The sequence below is a fragment of the Phyllobates terribilis genome, unplaced genomic scaffold (assembly GCF_046119375.1).
Source record: "Phyllobates terribilis strain yellow unplaced genomic scaffold, ASM4611937v1 Scaffold_11__3_contigs__length_659146591, whole genome shotgun sequence".
Classification (NCBI taxonomy): domain Eukaryota; kingdom Metazoa; phylum Chordata; class Amphibia; order Anura; family Dendrobatidae; genus Phyllobates; species Phyllobates terribilis.
In genome coordinates this window covers 531858963-531877567 of record NW_027362771.1, presented here as the reverse complement: position 1 = coordinate 531877567, position 18605 = coordinate 531858963, and the positions used below count along the sequence as shown (strand labels likewise).

The window sequence follows — 18605 nt, the reverse complement described above, 5'->3', positions numbered from 1 at the left end:
AGGGGTTAATGTCTAATATCCCAACCACTTCTTTCTAGCCCACTGATTTCTATTCAGCAGTTCCAAGCTCACCTCCCTCCTACCTCTCAGCTCCTGACAAGCTGCTGTTACAAATCTTAAAAATCACTAGCCCAGTGCTTTCAGAGTAGGTCTCCTAATCAGGCCTCTTGTCTCACGCTGTCCTAAGCCTTGTGCTTGTTAAAATGCCCAGTTATGTCTGTGTGTAAATATAATGATAGCAATGTACAGTCCAAAACAAACCAGTAATAACTGAATGTGTTACAGCAGAACTTGTGGTGAGCTTTATAGTTGTATTAATACTACAGTTCTGCTACTCACCAGAACTAGGGAGGGAAGGAGCGCTATTTGACTTCTGGGGAGCAGATTTTGCTAGAATAGTTTGCAGACTCCAATTGCAGGGTCCTCAAGTGCCAGAACAGCAGAACCCCCTTTGAAGTGACCCTTTACTGGAATTTACACCCCTCTGGGAATTGATCCACGGGTATTGTGATGATTTTGATTTTCCAGAAACAAGTACGCATTGGACATTGCAGAGTGAAAATTGCAAATATTTCATTGTAGTGCAGGATAAGTTGAAGGTTATACTGGTACAATTTTCGGGCACATAATATTTCTTGATCACTTTCTATTCGGATTTTTGGGAGGCAGAATGAACAAAAAAAAAAACAGGAATTCAGGTTTGTTTGTTTTCTTAATGCCATTCTACCTGTGGTTTAAGTAAGATGATGTATTTTTTTTACTGTACCACACGACAGCCTTATACTGAAGCTACAGAAGCAAGGACTTGGGGGAACTATATGCAGATGGGTAAGGAATTGGTTAAATGATAGGAAACAAAAAGTCGTCATAAATGGTACGTTCTCTAAATGGGATCAGCAATGGGGACCGCAGGGATCAGTGCTAGGACCGATTCTTTTTAACCTCTTTATTAATGACCTTGGGGATGGGATTGAGAGTAAAGGGTCAGTCTTTGCTGACGACACCAAACTGTAGGATATTAAAATCTGATCATGACATTACGATATTGCAGAACGATCTGGATAAGATGACTGAATGGGCAAACACTTGGCAGATGAGGTTTAATGTAGATAAATGTAGAGTAATGTACCTAGGAAGGAGTAATCCTATTGCTGCATTCTGGTTACAAGTAAGCTGAGCAGCAGTACTCAATGTCAGGCAGCAGCCGCAACAGCAAATAAGATTTTAGGATGTATAAAAAGAGAAATAAAATCCCGCGATCCCAATGTACTGTTACACCTTTATTAATCACTGGTGAGGCCACATCTAGAATATGGGATCCAGTTTTGGGCGCCACATTTTAAAAAGGATATTCAGAAGTTAGAGTCAGCTCAAAGGCAGCAACTAGATTATTACAAGGGATGGAGGCCTCTCATATGATGAGAGGTTGGAAAAGTTGGGCTTGTTTAGCTTAGAAAAACGACGCCTCAGAGGAGATCTCATTTATATGTATAAATATATGTGTGGTCAGTACAAAGGACTTATTCCTTCCAAAGACCATACTAAGGACCAGGGGGCACTCATTACGGGTGGAAGAAAGGTGATTCCGGCACCTAAACAGGAAAGGGTTCTTTACAGTCAGAGCAGTCGGACTGTGGAATACTGACCACAAGGGGTAGTGATGGCCGACACTATAACAGCTGTCAGAAAAGGGCTGGATGATTTCCTCTATACACATAACATTGTGGTTATAGCTAGCTAGAATAAATCAATAGATATAATAGATGATCGATAGATAGGATAAATATGGGATAGATCCATACAGATAGATGTATAGATGGATACATGTATGATACATAGAGCTACATCCACAGATACTTCTAGCCCATAGGTGGCGCTGTTCTTGTGCTCTCATCTTCCAGGCTCACTAGTCAGTGGTCAATATGTAATTAGTGCCCAATTAGTGAGCTGGCGATCTGCATTCTGCCCCTGCTCTGCACAGTGACACAGACGTGCAGTCCCTGCCAGCACAGCAGACAGTGGAGTCAGTCCCCAGTTGCGCTCCACATATGGAGGCAATCAGTGCAGCACAGCGGCTCAGCCCTGCACCGCGCACATACACAGAGCCCTGACCCAGGAAGGCTTCACATCATCAGTGCACTGCAGGAGGATACGGCCGCTCTCCAGCTACATCCACCAGCCCTTACCCCTCAGAGCTCCCTCCAATCTCTGCGGCCATCATCAACTTTCCCGAGTCTTGGCAACCAATGCTCACACTGCATCCTGGGAAATGTATTTTAGCAAGGATATTCCTTCACGCTAAAGAGTCGCACATGAACCACAACTCCCAGAAGCCTTCGCTTCCCAGCCGTATTATACCTCAACGGTTACTTGTTCTAGTCTTGTCTTCACTCTCGCAGCTGAAGGACACGGCGGCGGCCATTTTGTTGGAGACTATTTTATTATTACATATAATCAGAGTCATCTACGGCAATATGTCTGATACATTGAAGACATTTCTGTGAAATGAACTGTAATTAGGATGTAGCTGCAGAAATATATCCGTTCCACAGCCTGTGCAAATGCTTCTAGAGTCTGATTTTGTAGGCGCGGCACTGACAGATTACATTACATTAGATAGATAGGAAATAGATTATTATAGCATTTTTTTCCACACCTACCAAAAACTATAGCAAAGTAAGAATGCTTTAAAAATGGAAGAGGTTGTCCACTACTTTATCACTGACGGTCCATCCTTAGGAGAGGTCATCAATGTCTGATCAATGGGGGTCCCACACCCGGCCTCCTGCTGATCAGCTGTCCCCAGTGTCAGCCGCAGTGGCTGCTGGTGGGAATTAGTCTGATTAAGTGGTCTGAACATAGATGGTTAATAATAAAACACCTCTATTGTTCTGACAAGTGGGTACATGGCGGCAAAGAAACAAGAGCGCACACGATAAAAATACAAAACACACAACCCAAAAGGGTTTGGATAAAAATAGGTATAGCTGCAAGACGGACACCAGGGAAAAAAGTGAATTGGAGAAAATGTTAGGATTCCAATAATATCCCCAATCAATATATCTGGTCAAAGGAGACCGAAAGTGTAGGTGATGCCTCAATTAGGTATAATAGACGTGTTTGGCCCAAAGGTTGTAGAAGTCAATGGCATAACATAGGTAAAATATATATGTGTTTGGCACAGGGGGCATATACGGAAAATGATAATTATTCAGGTACATGCCACCTATATAATGGAAGTCAGTAGCATAATATACAGGTGCATCTCACTAAATTAGAATCAAAAAGTTAATTTATTTCAGTTCTTCAATACAAGAAGTGAAACTCATATATAGAGTCATTACAAACAGACTGATCTATTTCAAGTGTTTATTTCTGTTAATGTTGATGATTATGGCTTACAGCCAATGAAAACACAAGAGTCATTATCTCAGTAAATTAGAATACTTTATAACAACAGCTTGAAAAATGTTTTTAAAATCTGAAATGTTATCCTACTGAAATGTATGTTCAGTAAATGCACTCAGTACTTGGTCGCGGCTCCTTGTGCATCAATTACTGCATCAATGCGGCAATGTGGCATGGAGGGATCAGCCTGTGGCACTGCTGAGGTGTTATGGAAGCCCAGGTTGCTTTGATAGCAGCCTTCAGCTCGTCTGCATTGTTGGGTCTGGTGTCTCTCATCTTCCTCTTGTCAATACCCCATAGATTCTCTATAATAGATTCTCTATAATAGATTATCTATGGGGTTAAGGTCAGGTGAGTTTGCTGCCAATCAAGCACAGTGATACTGTTGTTTGTAAACCAGGTATTGGTACTTTTGGCAGTGTGGACAGGGGCCAAGTCCTGCTGGAGAGTGACATTTCCATCTCAAAAAAGCTTGTCGGCAGAGGGAAGCATGAAGTGCTCAAAAATTTCCTGGTAGACGGCTGCGCTAACTTTGGTCTTGGTAAAACACAGTGGAGCTACACCAGCAGATGACATGGCTCCCCAAACCATCACTGATTGTGGAAACTTCACACTAGACCTCAAGCAGCTTGGATTGTGGCCTCTCCACTCTTCCTCCAGACTCTGGGGCCTTGATTTCCAAATGAAAATTGGAACTCAGGGACCTTGTGGAGTGTGTCAATGACTGCCTTCTGGACAGCTGTCAAGTCAGCAGTCTTCCCCATTATTGTGGAGCCTACTGAAACAGACTAAGGACTTTTTTAAACACTTAGGAAGCCTTTGCAGGTGTTTTTTGTTAATTATTTTAATTTACTGAGATAATGACTTTCGTGTTTTCATTGGCTGTAAGCCATAATCATCAACATTAACAGAAATAAACACTTGAAATAGATCACTTTGTGTGTAATGACTCTATAAAATATATGAGTTTCACTTTTTGTACTGAAGAACTGAAATAAATTAACTTTTTGATGATATTCTAATTTAGTGAGATGCACCTGTAAGTGATTGCACACAGCCCTAGGCCTATAGTGAATACTCAGAGGTATTCAGAATATATTATACATGCTCTATATGGTATTACACAGCCCATCACCAATCCCAGTAGATGATGCATAAATATGCAGGATTAGGGACATTGTTCCTATCTGGGTCAGAAAAGGCCCTGCAGAGAGTGTGGCGCTCACCCCGACACATGTTTCGGTGCGTCCTTTATCAGGGGATGGATCAGTTTACCATTGATTTTAATAGAAGGCGGATGTGCAAACCCAGCCACGGCCACTATCAGAAGATGAAGCAGCTCCGTAAGTGAGTATTTCCGGCCACCGAGAACAGCTGATCGGCAGCGGTGCTGGATGTCAGACCCCAAACAATTGATGACCTATCCTAAGCCTATGTTCACACATGTGTTTTTTTACGTCACAAATCTGCAGCAAAACTTCATCTTCAGGGGCATTTTGTTACGTATTTTTCTTGCAGTTTTTGTGTTTTTTTGATGCATTTTTCAGTGTTTTTTTTTCACTGTCCTTCTGTCTCTATTTATGCATGTACCTAAAGTTCTGTGAAAAAAAAGAACCCCATTCTATTTTTTTTCACCACCCATTACTTCCTATGGGTGAAAAAACGCTGAAAGAAGTGACATGCTCTATTTTCCAAAAACCCAACCAAGGCACAAAATACGCAACAAAAAAAAAAAACAAGATGTGTGAACAGAGAATTCTGGTTTCTCATAGACTTTGCTGGTACTGCAAAGCACAGCTGAAAATTTGCATAAAAATCTGCAGCAAGCAACGCTGAAAAACACATGTGTGAACATAGTCTAAAGATAGGTCATCAATGACAAAGTAGTGGACAACCTCTTTTTAATAGTTTAATTTTATCCATATAAAGTGAATGAACCAAAGAGTAATTGATATCACATCAATATTTGGTGACCGTCCTTTACCTTCAAAACAGCGTCCATCTTCTAGATACACTTGTATTTGTGCACAGTTTTTCAAGAATCCAGGATCTTGAAGAATTAACCACAGATCTTCTGTGGATGTCGCTTATGCAAGTCCTCCTGTCTCTTCACATAATCCCAGGCTCAATGATGTTGAGATCAGGGCCCTGTGGGGGCCATATCATCACTTCCTGGGCTGCTTGTTCTTCTTTACTCTGAAGATAGTTCTTAATGACATTGGCTGTATGTATCGGGTCATTGTCCTGCTGCAGAGTAAATTTGAAGCCAATGAGACCCCTCCCTGATGGTATTACATGACGGATAAATATCTGCCTGAATTTTTCAGCATATAGGACACCGTTAATCCTGACCAAATCCCCAGCTCCACTGTGATGCAGCCCGGCACTTGCCAGAACCCTCCACCATGCTTTACTGTTCCTGCACACACTCATTATTGTACCGCTCTCCATCAAACTGCGTTCTGTTACTGCCAAATATTTCACATTTTGACTCTTCAGTCCAGTTCACCTGGGCTGATGCCATTTTTCTGCACCCCAGTTCCCATGTTTTCATGCATATTTAAGTCACTTGGCTTTGTTTCCATGTTGAAGCTATAATTGCTTATTGGCCTTCATTTTTCCATGAAGATCACTTCTGAACTGACGTCTCCCACACAATAGATGGGTGTAGGTTGGTGCCACTGGTTGCTACCATTTCTGAGCTGATGGCACTGCTAGACATTTTCTGATTTCGAAAGGAAGTAAGCATGATGTGTCATCTCCTGGCCAACCACTGTGTCTACTCTCCTCAACGTTGCACATTTCTTGGTGTTTCTTCGGAAGAGATAGAACAGCACATGATGAAACCCCAGTTGGTTTTGACATCTTTACCTGGGAGAGACCTTACTGATGCAGTATAACTACCTTGTGTCTTGTTGCTGTGCTCAGTCTTGCAATTGTGTATGACCTGACATGAAACCATCTTCCACAACCTCACCTTTTGTAGCAGAGTTTGTCAGTTTGTTACCCAGCTTTAAGCCTCCTACTCCGCTGTTTCTGTTTCAATTAATGATTGTGCTTCAACCTCCATGTGAAAGTGATGATCATTATCACCTGTTTGGTATAATTGGATAATGACTATAATCCTACAAAATCCTTGACTTGTGCCAGTGTACCTAGAAAAATCGAACTAATTCTGTTTTGAATGCAAAGAGTGGTCACACCAAATATAGGCTTCTCTTTTGTTCACTTTGGATTTTGTTAATTGATAAGAAAGACCATGAACGCTTCTATTTTTGAAAGAATTCTTACTTTGCCGTATTTTTTACCACACCTGCCTAATATTTTTTCACAGTGCTGTATCAGCGTCACTGCTATATTTAATTTTCCAGAACATGACGATGTAAACAAGATAGTTGCATATTTCACAGGCGATAGTAATAGCAGTAATCAGGCCTCTACACTCCCAGTAGGCCCGTCCCTATAGTAACAGCATCCTGTGACTTCGCCTCCTCCACAGTTTTATTCACGTTCTGTACACACTTTAGTAGTTAGAACTCCTTCCGGATGACACTATTTGAGCCGTTTTAGCCTTCGCTCATATGACGTAACCTACAGCGTGTGAACATGGCCGATGTGAGAAGAATCCCATACACAAGTTCTTTAGATTTGGAGGTGTAACCTGTAACTGGGACCAAACGTACCATGTTGAATTCATAATGCTGGTATCTTCTTATACAGCAGACGGGGCCCCCTTCAGACTACAGGGGCCAGCTGCTACCTCTGTACCCCTACAGCTACACCCCTTTATATTCATTTTCTGCAATGTGTGAATCGACTAAACAATAGACCGCGTTTCCCCTCATTTGGTCTTCGGGGTTCATCAAAGTTAGAAATGCAGGAACCCAAAGCCCAATTTGTTAATGAGGTTGTCTACTACTTGGACAACTCATTCTCATTACTCATGTTTGGCCCCGTTAAAATAAAATCACCTATGCTCACCTCCGGTGCTGACGCCATTCCAGCAGTGTCAGCACTCGCGTTCCCGGGACTCACATGAACTTATGTCACGTAAGCCCTGCGCCCAATCAGTGCCAGCTTCATCCTCAGCCTTCGGACAAATCGAACATCAAGAGAAAGTCAGAGAGCAGCCACAGCCCTGACTCCCTGTTGATGTTCAATACGTCCGAAGGTGGCGACAGTGAAGCCGGCGCTGATTGGGCACAGGGCTACGTGACATAACTTCACGTGAGTGCCGACACCGCTGGAATGGCGCCGGCACCGGAGGCGAGTATACAGTAGATGTTTTTATTCTGTTGGGGCCAAACATGAGGAATGAGAAGGGATTGTCCAAGTAGTGCCCCACCCTTTTAAAGCACCACTCCAGCATTTTTTATTTCAGTACTGGAGTGGTGCTACTAATGTACATTCCCTGCACCTAGACTTATACTTAGCAGACGCCATCTTCATTTTTTATCCGTACTGCTCCGGTCAGTCTCCAGCAGTTTTTGGAGTAAGCCAGAGGTCACTTTTCAATGTAATTACATGAGAGTCTTGTTCTGGCTTTAGTAGACTTACATTGAGAGCTTGTGACCGTTACCGCTGACTTCTGGCCTGGGTTGACAACCATCCAGAAATTCCAGGATAGTCATTAAAAATAGGGCACTTTTTTGCCTTGTCCATAAAAAAAGGAAAAAATAAGCTGTCCAGAAAACATAAAAAGTCAACTTGGCTTTTTGCTTCCTGCCACTCAGTAGTTGTGGTCACAAGATGGCACCAGGTGCTGGGAAGAGCTGAAGATGGTTGGTGGGGAGTAGAACATTAGGTGCAGGGATCTTACGTTATTAGCACCACTCCAGTGCTGAAATAAAAATAAAAAACCTGGAGTGGCGCTTTAAAGAAATAGAAAGAGGTCCTGCTGCCCAGCTCTTCATCAGGGCCACACCAGATATCGGGCTTAAATGTTCCTACTTTTCTTCCCCTGATGAACCTCCAAGACCAAATGAGGGGAAACACGTTGGTTTAGGATGTATGATCAGATTTTTTTATTTCTCCCTGCAGACCAAGCTGAGTATACAGGGATGTTTTAGGGAGTGTGCACATAAATTGTTAGTACTAAGTTGTTTGCATAAAGCACATTTGCACTTATCAATGATTTGATGCACCATGACCTATTGAGTTGAGACACACAGTATGTATGTGGATATATTTCTGACTGCAAATAACTGTGCACTGTGACATGTGAGGCATATCTTGTATGATTGTAGATTTTCTATCCATTACAAAATCACAAACCTTTACATGTGAAGGAAAAATTATTTTTACTTATTCCTAAGTGTCGTAAAAAGGCGGCGGTGCGGAATTGGACCAGTTAATGACTGTCGTAAAAGGGGTGTATAGGCAGTTAAGGAGTTAATGAGTTTTTCCTTCACTGTTTGGATCTTGCATGTGTGAATTCAAAAAAGAAAACCTCTTTATGAAATCAGAGTCTGGCAGCAGCTTCTCTTTTCCTCACTTTTGAAAGCTCAGCATGTCTGTGTGTGGGAGTTAGCTGACAGGTTTTTTTTTATTCTATCTTAGGCTGTGACTGCACAGTGACTTTGATCGAGTAACATTAATATCAAAAGGAGCGCTGCTAGAAATCCATAATGAGCTGATTTTTTTTTTTAAACACCTTGTTTGCAGCAAAACACAGAAAAATTGCACATATTTTGGTTGCGTAGCTTCTCTGAGACTTGACGTCGCAAGATCAATGTGGGCATGTAGCCATAGGCGGATTATAATGAGGGCAATCTGGGCTACCGGCCTCCAGGGGGCCCGGGGCGTCTATGGCCAGATTGCCCTCATTATATGTGCGGCGCCGCGGCACATACCGGCAGACAGTGGCGGGGGGGCCCCGGACCGCTCCCCCAGCAGCGGCACATGGCCGCTACTTCTTCTTTGGCCGGGCCAGCACTGCGGCTGTTAACTTCCTGTGTGCTGGCCCGGCCGCGTCACAGCTAGGAGACACGGCCCTATGCGCGGCCGTGTCTGCTAGCTGTGACGTCACGCAGTGCGCGCCCGGCCTGCACTGCTGCACCGGAGAGGAGCAGGACTGGAGCCGAGCCGGGGGATGGTGAGAGTGTGTGTGTGTGTGTGTGGATATCATTGTGTGATGTCTGTTTATATGTATTTTTGTGTTTCAATTGTGTTTATGCGTGTATGTATATGTCTGTATATGTTTGTGTGTGCGTGACTGCGTGCGGCCTCCCGCTGTCTCTGGGGGGGGGGGGGGCGCCGTGCGGCCTCCCGCCGTGTATAGATGGCTACGTGCGGCCTCCCGCCGTGTATAGATGACTACGTGCGGCCTCCCGCCGTGTATAGATGGCTACGTGTGCTCAATATTGAGTCATACAATTAATGTAAGGCTATGTGCCCACGATGCAGAAATGCTCCGGATTTTTTTTGAGCGTTTCTGCATCTCCCTGGCAGAAAAACCGCATGCGGATTGTACATGCTGATTTTACATGCGTGTTTCCTTCCAGGGACAAGCGGAAGTGAAGCGTTCTTCACATGCATTTCCGCATGCGGGTTGACAAGCGTTTTCCAAGTGATTTTAGCATCACTTGGAAAGTGCTTGACAACTTGGTCACACTATATAAATCCATGCAACCAGCATGGATTTATATAGTGTGACCGTAAAAGAATGGTAAAAAATAAATATATAATTACCTTCTGATGGCCTGCCGAGGTCAGCGGTCGCGTGACCAGTCACATGACTAAATGACGTCACGGCTGGTCCTTTTCAGACCATCGTGAGCTGCCGGCAAGCCAGGATGCATCGGATAAAGACACCGGGGGCCATCAGAAGGTAAGTATAATATTTATTTTTTATTTTATTCTTTTTTTACAGGTTCTGGAGAGAGTCTCCTCTTCTCCAGACCCAGGTACCATCCGCACATTGAAACGCATGGAATCCGCATGTACAGATGCAGTGATGCGGATTCCTTGTGTTCCAATGCAAGTCAACAGCGGCAAAAACACCGAGCTTCCGCAAAATAATTGGTAATGCTGCGGATTGCAATGATAATCCGCAGCGGAAATTTCCACAGAATGTGCACAACACATGCGGATTATCATTGGGGAACATGGCAGACCTTCTACCAAGCGTTTTTTAAGCGTTTCTGCAGTGGAATTGCCGCTGCGGAAACGCTTAAAAAATGCATAGTGGGCACACAGCCTAAAAAAAATTATAATTAATATTGTGCCAAATTAATTTCACGTGAACTATCACATGATCTATCACAGGGGATCATGTGACATGTGATACATCAGGTGTGTGTGTGTGTGTGTGTGTGTGTGTGTGTGTGTGTGTGTGTGTGTGTGTGTGTGTGTGTGTGTGTGTGTGTGTGTGTGGGGGGGGGGGGGCGCCTTCTAGACTGCCCGGGGCCCTTGCTACTCTTAATCCACCCCTGCATGTAGCCCTTGGCTGAAGTGCATGGGCAGCTTTAGGGTATGTGCACATGTGTTTTTCAGGTGGGTCAGGTCCAAAACCATCTTCAAAAGCGTCCAAAAAGCAGAGTTGAGTATGCACAGCCTCAGATTCATTGTATATGCAACTGCCGGAGAAAGCAAAGTACAGCGCTCCGCTATTTCTGTTAGCCCCATAGACTATGAATGAATTGGAAGTCGAACATGCACACCAACACTCAAGATGGTGCTGCAAGCCTGGTTTATAGGATCCAAAGCCTAGTTCTCAGGATCGCTGACGGTTACAGCAATAAATTATCTATCATATCATTTAAGGGATAACTTTTGATTTTGGGAATAACACTACTTCATGTACTGCTTAAAACCAGGCCATGACCTTCTGCATGGAGAGAGAAAACAATATTTCGGCGCATAAGAGTCTCAGTCACGAGAGAGCAGCATACAGTTAGGTCCAGAATTATTTGGACAGTGACCGAATCTTCATGATTTCAGCTCTGCATGACATTATTTTGGATTTAAAATGAAACAACTGAGAAGTGCAGATTATCACGTTTAATTAAAAGGGTTGAATAAAAATATTCTGTGAAACGCTTAGGTATTGCAACCCTTTTTCTACAAAGCCTCCTCCTTCCAGGGGCTCAAAAGTAATTGGGCAAATTAACTTTACTATAACTAAAATGTTGATTTTTATTACTTTGTAGAGAATCTTTTGCAGACAATGGCTGCCTGAAGTCTGGAAGCCATGGACGTCACCAAATCTCTGGGTTTCCTCCTTTGTGAGACACTGCCGCCTTTACTGCAGCTGATTTCAGTTGTTGCTTATTTGTGGGTCTTTCTGCCTGATGGGGTTGACATCTGGCGCGAGTGACTCGGCCACGGCAGAATATTCCACTTCTTTGCCTTACACTCCTGAGTTACTTTCGCCGTATGTTTTGGGTCATTGTCCATCTGTACTGTGAAGAGCCATCCAATCTACCTTGCTGTATTTGGTTGAATCCGAGCAGGAAGTATCACCCTGTAAACCTCAGAATTTATCCGGCTACTTCTGTCTTCAGTCGCATCATCAATAAACACGAGTGACCCAGTGCCATTGGAAGCCATGCATGCCTATGCTATCACACTGCCTCCACCATGTTGTAGCATCGGCGTCTCTGCCTCGTGCCCGGCAGAGACGTCGATCCCCTCATGACCGCGGTCCGGCGTCCTCCGGCTCTCCCGCCGCATCCGCCCAGAATGTGCGCACTGCGCGCAGATCCCCGGGCGCTGTACTTAAGGCGCGCGTGTTCCCTCCCTCTTAAAGGGGCAGCGCGCAGTCCTAAAAAGTCCCCGGCCAATGGACGGAGGACTGCCCCTATTTAAGGCACCTCCTCCAAAATGGAGGTACCTGTGCAAAGTTGTTGTTTTGTGTACTAAACACTTCTCCAGCCCCCAATGCTGTCCGCCAGCCTGTCAGCCGTGCCCACCAGCCTGTCGGTCAGCTGTGCCCGCCAGCCTGCCTGCCAGCCATGCTCATCTGCTGTGCCTGTCGGCTTCAGCCATCAGTCCCGTGGGAGTCGCCTGCTCTCACACGAGGACGTTCCGAGAGTGGCACCTGGTCCACCTCCCTGGTCCCTCCTTGGTTCACGGAGTCGATTAAGCCGCCGTGTAGCCAGGGTCGGTCCGGGTAGGCACTTGTTTACGCCTCTCTGGTCCCTCCTTGTATCACAGTAGCGCGGTTCCACCACCCGGACCCGTAACAGTTTGCACAGCCCATGGAATCCGGTGGCTCCCAGGCTCCTTCGTTCTCAGACCTGTGCCAAGAGGTCTCCCCACAGAGATCCCAACAGGATACGATCCTGTCCTATCTGCGGACTGTCAACTCCTGCTTGGACGCGCTGTCCACCCCGACTGTGTCCGCCTCTAACCAAGCGGCATCCACTTCGGCGGCACCTCAACCAAGTGGAACTGTGATACCCGGCTTAGGACCCCAGCTATCTGCTCCACCACATTTTGGCGGTGATCCCGCTCTATGTCGGAGCTTCATTAACCAGTGCACGCTGCACTTCGAGCTCCTGGCTCATCAATTCGCTTCTGAACGGGTTAAAGTGGCATTTATCCTTTCTCATCGCACCGGAGAGGCGTGGCTCAATCCCCTATGGGAGAGAGAGGATCCCCTGGTGTCGAATCTTCAGACTTTCCTTGCGGCCTTCCGCAGGGTTTTTGATGAACCCAGCCTCACATCCTCGCCTGCCTTCTTTCTTCTTAGTCTATGCCAAGGGAGTCTCACTGTGGGCCAGTACGCGGTGCGGTTTCGGACCCTCGTCTCTGAACTGGCCTGGAATAACGAGGCGCTGGTAGCTACCTTTATGGGAGGGCCTTTCCGGAAGCTTCAAGGATGAACTAGCCGGTCGTGACATACTCTCCTCTCTGGATGACCTGGTGTCTTTGGCCACACAGATCGACATCCAGTTCCAGGAGCATTCCAAGGAGGTGATCAGTGAGAGATCTCTGTGCTTTGCACCAACCGTCCAAAGGTCAGTCTCCCCACAGGCCTCTACCTTGGCATCTACTCCTGAAGATATGCAGGTAGAACAGGTTAAGATGGGCAAGTCTCGCCAGGAGGTCCGCCGCGCTGAGGGCAGGATGTTTTTACTGTGACAGCTCGGAACACCTAATCCGCTCTTGTCCAGAGAGACCGGGAAACTTCAGTGGCTAGGTTCGCTTGGAGAGGTCATCCTGGGCAAAAATTCTTCCTCTCCATCCCTGACTCTGTCGGTATCGATAACCTACGGGAAGATACACTTCTTCGAGACTGCCTATCTGGATTCTGGTGCCGCTGGGAATCTCATCCAACAGGCCCTTGTGGAACAGTTTGAAATCCCTACTCAACGTCTTTCGGATCCGTTAGCAGTTTCCTCCGTGGATGGGAAGCTTCTTTCAGAGTCCATCTGGTTCGTCATCGAGCCTGTAGTTCTTCAGGTGGGAATGCACCACTCTGAGAAAATCTCCTACGTGCTGTCCGGCCTCTCTCATCCTTTGCTGCTAGGACTGCCTTGGCTACAGCGACACGAGCCAGTCTTGAATTGGAACTCAGGCGAGGTGCTCCGCTGGGGACAGGAGTGTCATAAGACCTGCTTGGCTCCTGTCCGTCCTGCTCGACTTCCGTCCATTCCAGCTAACCTACCTGGCTTGCCGGCACCTTACTGGTCATATGCGGATGTCTTTGACAAAAAGGAGGCTGAGACACTACCTCCTCATAGGCCGTATGACTGTCCCATCGACCTCATCCCTGATGCTTCACCTCCTCGAGGTCAAATCTACCCTCTGTCACTAGCTGAGACCCGTGCCATGTCTGAATACATTGAAGAGAATCTTGCTAGGGGTTTTATCCAGAAATCCACCTCTCCGGCTGGAGCAGGATTCTTCTTGGTCAAGAAGGACGGCTCTCTTCACCCTTGTATCGACTATAGGGGCCTAAATCAGATTACAATAAAAAAATAAGTATCCCTTGCCTCTCATCTTGGGAGTTGTTTGACCGCCTAAAGGGCGCAAAGATCTTCACTAAACTCAATCTTCATGGCGCGTACAATCTGATCCGGATTAGAGAGTGAGACGAGTTGAGGACGGCATTCAACACTCGAGATGGCCACTACGAGTACCGCGTGATGCCCTTCGGACGACATCTTCCGTGATCTCCTATACTCACGCGTGGTAGTGTACCTGGACGATATCCTAGTGTTCCCCCCTGCTTTGTCTTCTTATCAGAGAGACGTTTGACAGGTATTGCAGAGGCTAAGGAAGAATCGTCTATATGCCAAGTTCGAGAAATGCGTCTTTGAACAGTCTTCTCTTCCATTTCAGGGATACATAATCTCAGAGATCGGCCTTAGGATGGATCCTGAAAAAGTGTCCGCTGTTCTAAAATGGCCCCGACCTGAGGTGCTGAAGGCTATTCAGCGGTTTCTGGGATTCACTAATTATTATCGCCTCTTCATTCCTCTTCCCAGACTGCTCCCATCTCTGCCCTGACCCGCAAAGGGGCTAATCCCAAGGAATGGACTCCCGAGGCGGAAAGTCCCTTTGTGTCCTTGAAGCAAGCTTTCTCTTCTGCTCTGGCGCTACATCATCCTAACTGTAACAAACAGTTCTTCTTGGAGGTTCATGCCTCTTCTTCAGGGGCCAGAGCAGTACTCACCCAGAAATCCTCGTCCAGGCGAATGGTGATCTGTGGCTTCTTTTCTAAGCTCTTCTCTCCTTCCGAGCGCAATTACTCCATCGGAGATCGGGAGCTGCTTACCCTCAAATTAGCACTGGAGGAGTGGCGGTTCTTACTAGAAGGGGCTCTGCATCCAGTGGTCATCTACACGGACCATAAGAATCTCGCCTACTTGCAGTCTGCTCAAAGACTAAATTCTCGTCAGGCCAGATGGTCTCTATTCTTTGCTCGCTTCAACTTCAATCACCATTATCGCCTGGCAGACAAGAATATTAAGGCTGACGCACTCTCTCGCTCATTCCTGTCTACCGATCAAGAGGAGGAGCCCCTACTCATCATTGACCCCTCCAGAATAATAACTGTTGCCCCGCTGGACCTGTGTCATCTTCTTCCTGTTAAGACCTTTGTGGCGGCTCCGGATAGGAGGAGGGTCTTACTCTGGGGTGTTTCGTCCAAATTGGCTGGACATGACGGTCAAAGGAAGACGCCTCTGCTAATTTCCTGACATTATTGGTGGCTGACTGTGCAAGGATGTTGCTGATTTTGTCTCCACTTGCTCTTCCTGTGCCCGTAATAAGACACCTAGGCAACTTCTGACTGGTCGACTTTTTCCTCTACCCGTGCCTTCTGCTCCCTGGCAACACATCACTATGGATTTCATCACGGATCTTCCTGTATCATTCGGTTGTACTGTCATATTGGTGGCCGCTGACTGCTTCTCCAAGATAACAATGGTGCAGCGGTCTCAGGGAGCGCCAAAGGAATACTGGACAATTTAGTAGATGTCAACCGACTTACCCCACCTGATGAAGACGGCTTAGAACGTTGAAACGCGTTGTGGCAGTGGTATTGGAGGAAGAATAAAAGTCGGTTGACATCTACTAAATTGTCCAGTATTCCTTTGGCGCTCCCTGAGACCGCTGCACCATTGTTTACTTGTGAGATATCTCCATGCGGAGCTAAAGCGGCAGGAGCAGCCTGGTCTATTTGGATGTTTGAGGACCTGCGGTATCCAACCACCGGGTTAAACTACTGAGGACCTGCGGTGACGTGGTATCTGGTCCAGCAGGATCGTGTGACGACTTGAGGAGCACGGAGTTGCGAGGCAAACACCGACAGGACGGTACTACAAATAGAGGTGACCCGGAGCCTCATTAACTACACGCTTAATCTTGGTTGTGTAGACGTACACAACCTTCACAGGTGAGTGTACTGGCACTTTTTAAATTAAGCAAATAGCCCTGTGAGTCTACACATGCGCCCTTTCTTTTCTTTTCACATGCTTCTCCAAGATGGCTCACTTCATTCCCCTGCCAGGTCTTCCCTCTGCACCTGTGTTGGCTAAAGACTTCATCCGTCACATCTTCCGTCTCCACGGCCTACCTCTTCATACTGTCTCGGATAGAGGAGTTCAGTTTACTTCTCGCTTCTGGAGAGCCACGTGCAAGCTGCTGGATGTCGCATTGGATTTCTCTTCGGCCTATCATCCTCAGTCCAATGGCCAGGTGGAACGTATAAATCAGATCCTCACTAGTTTCCTTCGGCACTTTGTCAACGCTCATAGTGACTCGGTGCAACTTCTGCCTTGGGCAGAATTTTCTTACAACAACCATGTGAGAGTCCTCAGCCAAATCTCCATTCTTTGTGGTGTACGGTCAGCATCCCAATATTCCGCTTCCTGTTTCTACTTCTGTGGACAATCCGGCTGCGGAGTCTCTCAGAGACTTTTCGGTGATTTGGGAGGACACCAAATCTGCGCTATTACAGTCCTCGGAGCGGACGAAGAAGCATGCTGATAAGAGACATCTGGATCCGCCTCTATTCTGTCCAGGAGACAAGTCTGGCTTTCCTCAAAATATGCCCATCTCAAGATACCATCATACAAGTTCATCGGTCCTTTCGAGATTCTGAGCCAAATAAATCCAGTGGCGTACAAGCTGAAATTCCCTGCCTCATTACGGATCCCCAATTCCTCTCATGTGTCTCTCCTCAAGCCTATTGTCCTCAATTCTTTCTCTAACGATCCAGGTACCACTCCAGCTCAAGTTTCCGCTGAGGACGTCTTTGAGGTAGAGAACATTTTGGCCATCAAGAGGGTAAGAGGAAAGACTTTGTTTCTTGTGGATTGGAAGGGGTCAGATCCTCAGGCACTGTACTTAGGGCGCGCGCGCTCGCTCTTAAATGGGCCGCGCGCGCCATCCTAAAAAGTCCCCGGCCAATGGCCGGAGGACTGCTGCTATTTAAGGCACCTCCTCCAAAATGGAGGTGCCTGTGCAAAGTTGTTGTTTTGTATACTAAACACTTCTCCAGCCCTCAGGTTCCAGTGCTGTCCGCCAGCCTGTCTTTAAGCCGTGCCCGTCAGTCTGTCTACCAGCCGGGTCCACTTGTCAGTCTGTCAACCTAGCCCGCTTGCCTACCAGCCGTGCTCATCTGCCATGCCTGTCGGCTTTGGCCATCGGTCCCGTGGGAGTCGCCTGCTCTCACACAAGGTCGGTCCCAGAGTGGCACCTGGTCCACCTTCCTGGTCCCTCCTTGGTTCACGGAGTCGATTAAACCGCCGTGTAGCCAGGGTCGGTCCTGGTAGGCACTTAGTTACGCCCCTCTGGTCCCTCCTTGTATCACAGCACAGAGGTTCCATCATCCGGGCCCGTAACACATGTGTTACAGATCATGAGCCGTCCCAAGCCTTCTCCATACTTTCTTCTTCTTCCCATCATTCTGGCACAGGTTGAACTTAGTTTCATATGTGCAAAAATGCTTTTCTAAAAACTGGGCGGCTTCTTTACATGTTTCTTTGACAAAGTCTAATCTGGACTTTCTATTTTAAAGGCTGATTAATGGTTTGCACCTTGTGGTGAATCTTCTGTATTTGCTCTCATGAAGTCTTCTCTTTATGGTAGACTTAGATACTGAAATACCTACTTCCTGGGGTGTTCTTCACTTTGGTGGATGAAGGGGTTTTTCTTCACCATGGAAAGGATTCTGTGATCATCCACCACTGTTGTCTTCCATGGACATCCAGGCCTTTTTGAGTTCCCAAGCTTATCAGTGCGCAAGTTTTTTTTGTTTTTTTTTCCAGAATGTACCAAGCTGTTGATTTGGCCACGGCTAACATTTCTGCTGTCTACTGATTGAGATCTTCTTTTTTTCCAGCCCAGTGATTATCTGTTTCTATTCCATTGAGAGTTCCTTTGACCGCATGTTGTGGGTTCACAGCAACAGCTTCTAAATACAAATACTACACCTGGAATCAGCTACAGACCTTTTACCCGCTTAATTGATGATGAATTAACGAGGGAAAAGACTACGCAGCACATTAAAAGGGCTTTTGAGATAACTGTCCAATTACTTTTTGTCGCTTGGAAAAGAGGCAGCTACATATTAAAACAGCTAATTCCTAAACCCTTATTCCAATTAGGATGTGAATACCCTCAAATTAATTCGAGAGTCTGCACTTTAGCCCATATCGATTATATAACTGCATATTGAATATGTTTTGGTAAAAAAAACAAAATCCCAAAACTTATATCACTTTCTAAATATTTCTGGACCC

General features: G+C 46.1%; 1 protein-coding gene across 3 annotated transcripts in view; it reads right to left on the bottom strand.

The window, feature by feature from the left end:
• ELMOD3 (ELMO domain containing 3) overlaps positions 1-2319 on the bottom strand; it is a 63412-nt gene extending 61093 nt beyond the window's left edge. For 2 of the 3 annotated variants that reach the window (XM_073653758.1, XM_073653756.1), the window contains exon 1: positions 2187-2319. The gene's annotated coding sequence lies outside the window, so the exon portion shown is untranslated. The remainder of the gene's footprint in view (positions 1-2186) is intronic. The other variant, XM_073653757.1, reaches the window with a different exon arrangement.
• Positions 2320-18605: the final 16286 nt, after the last annotated feature.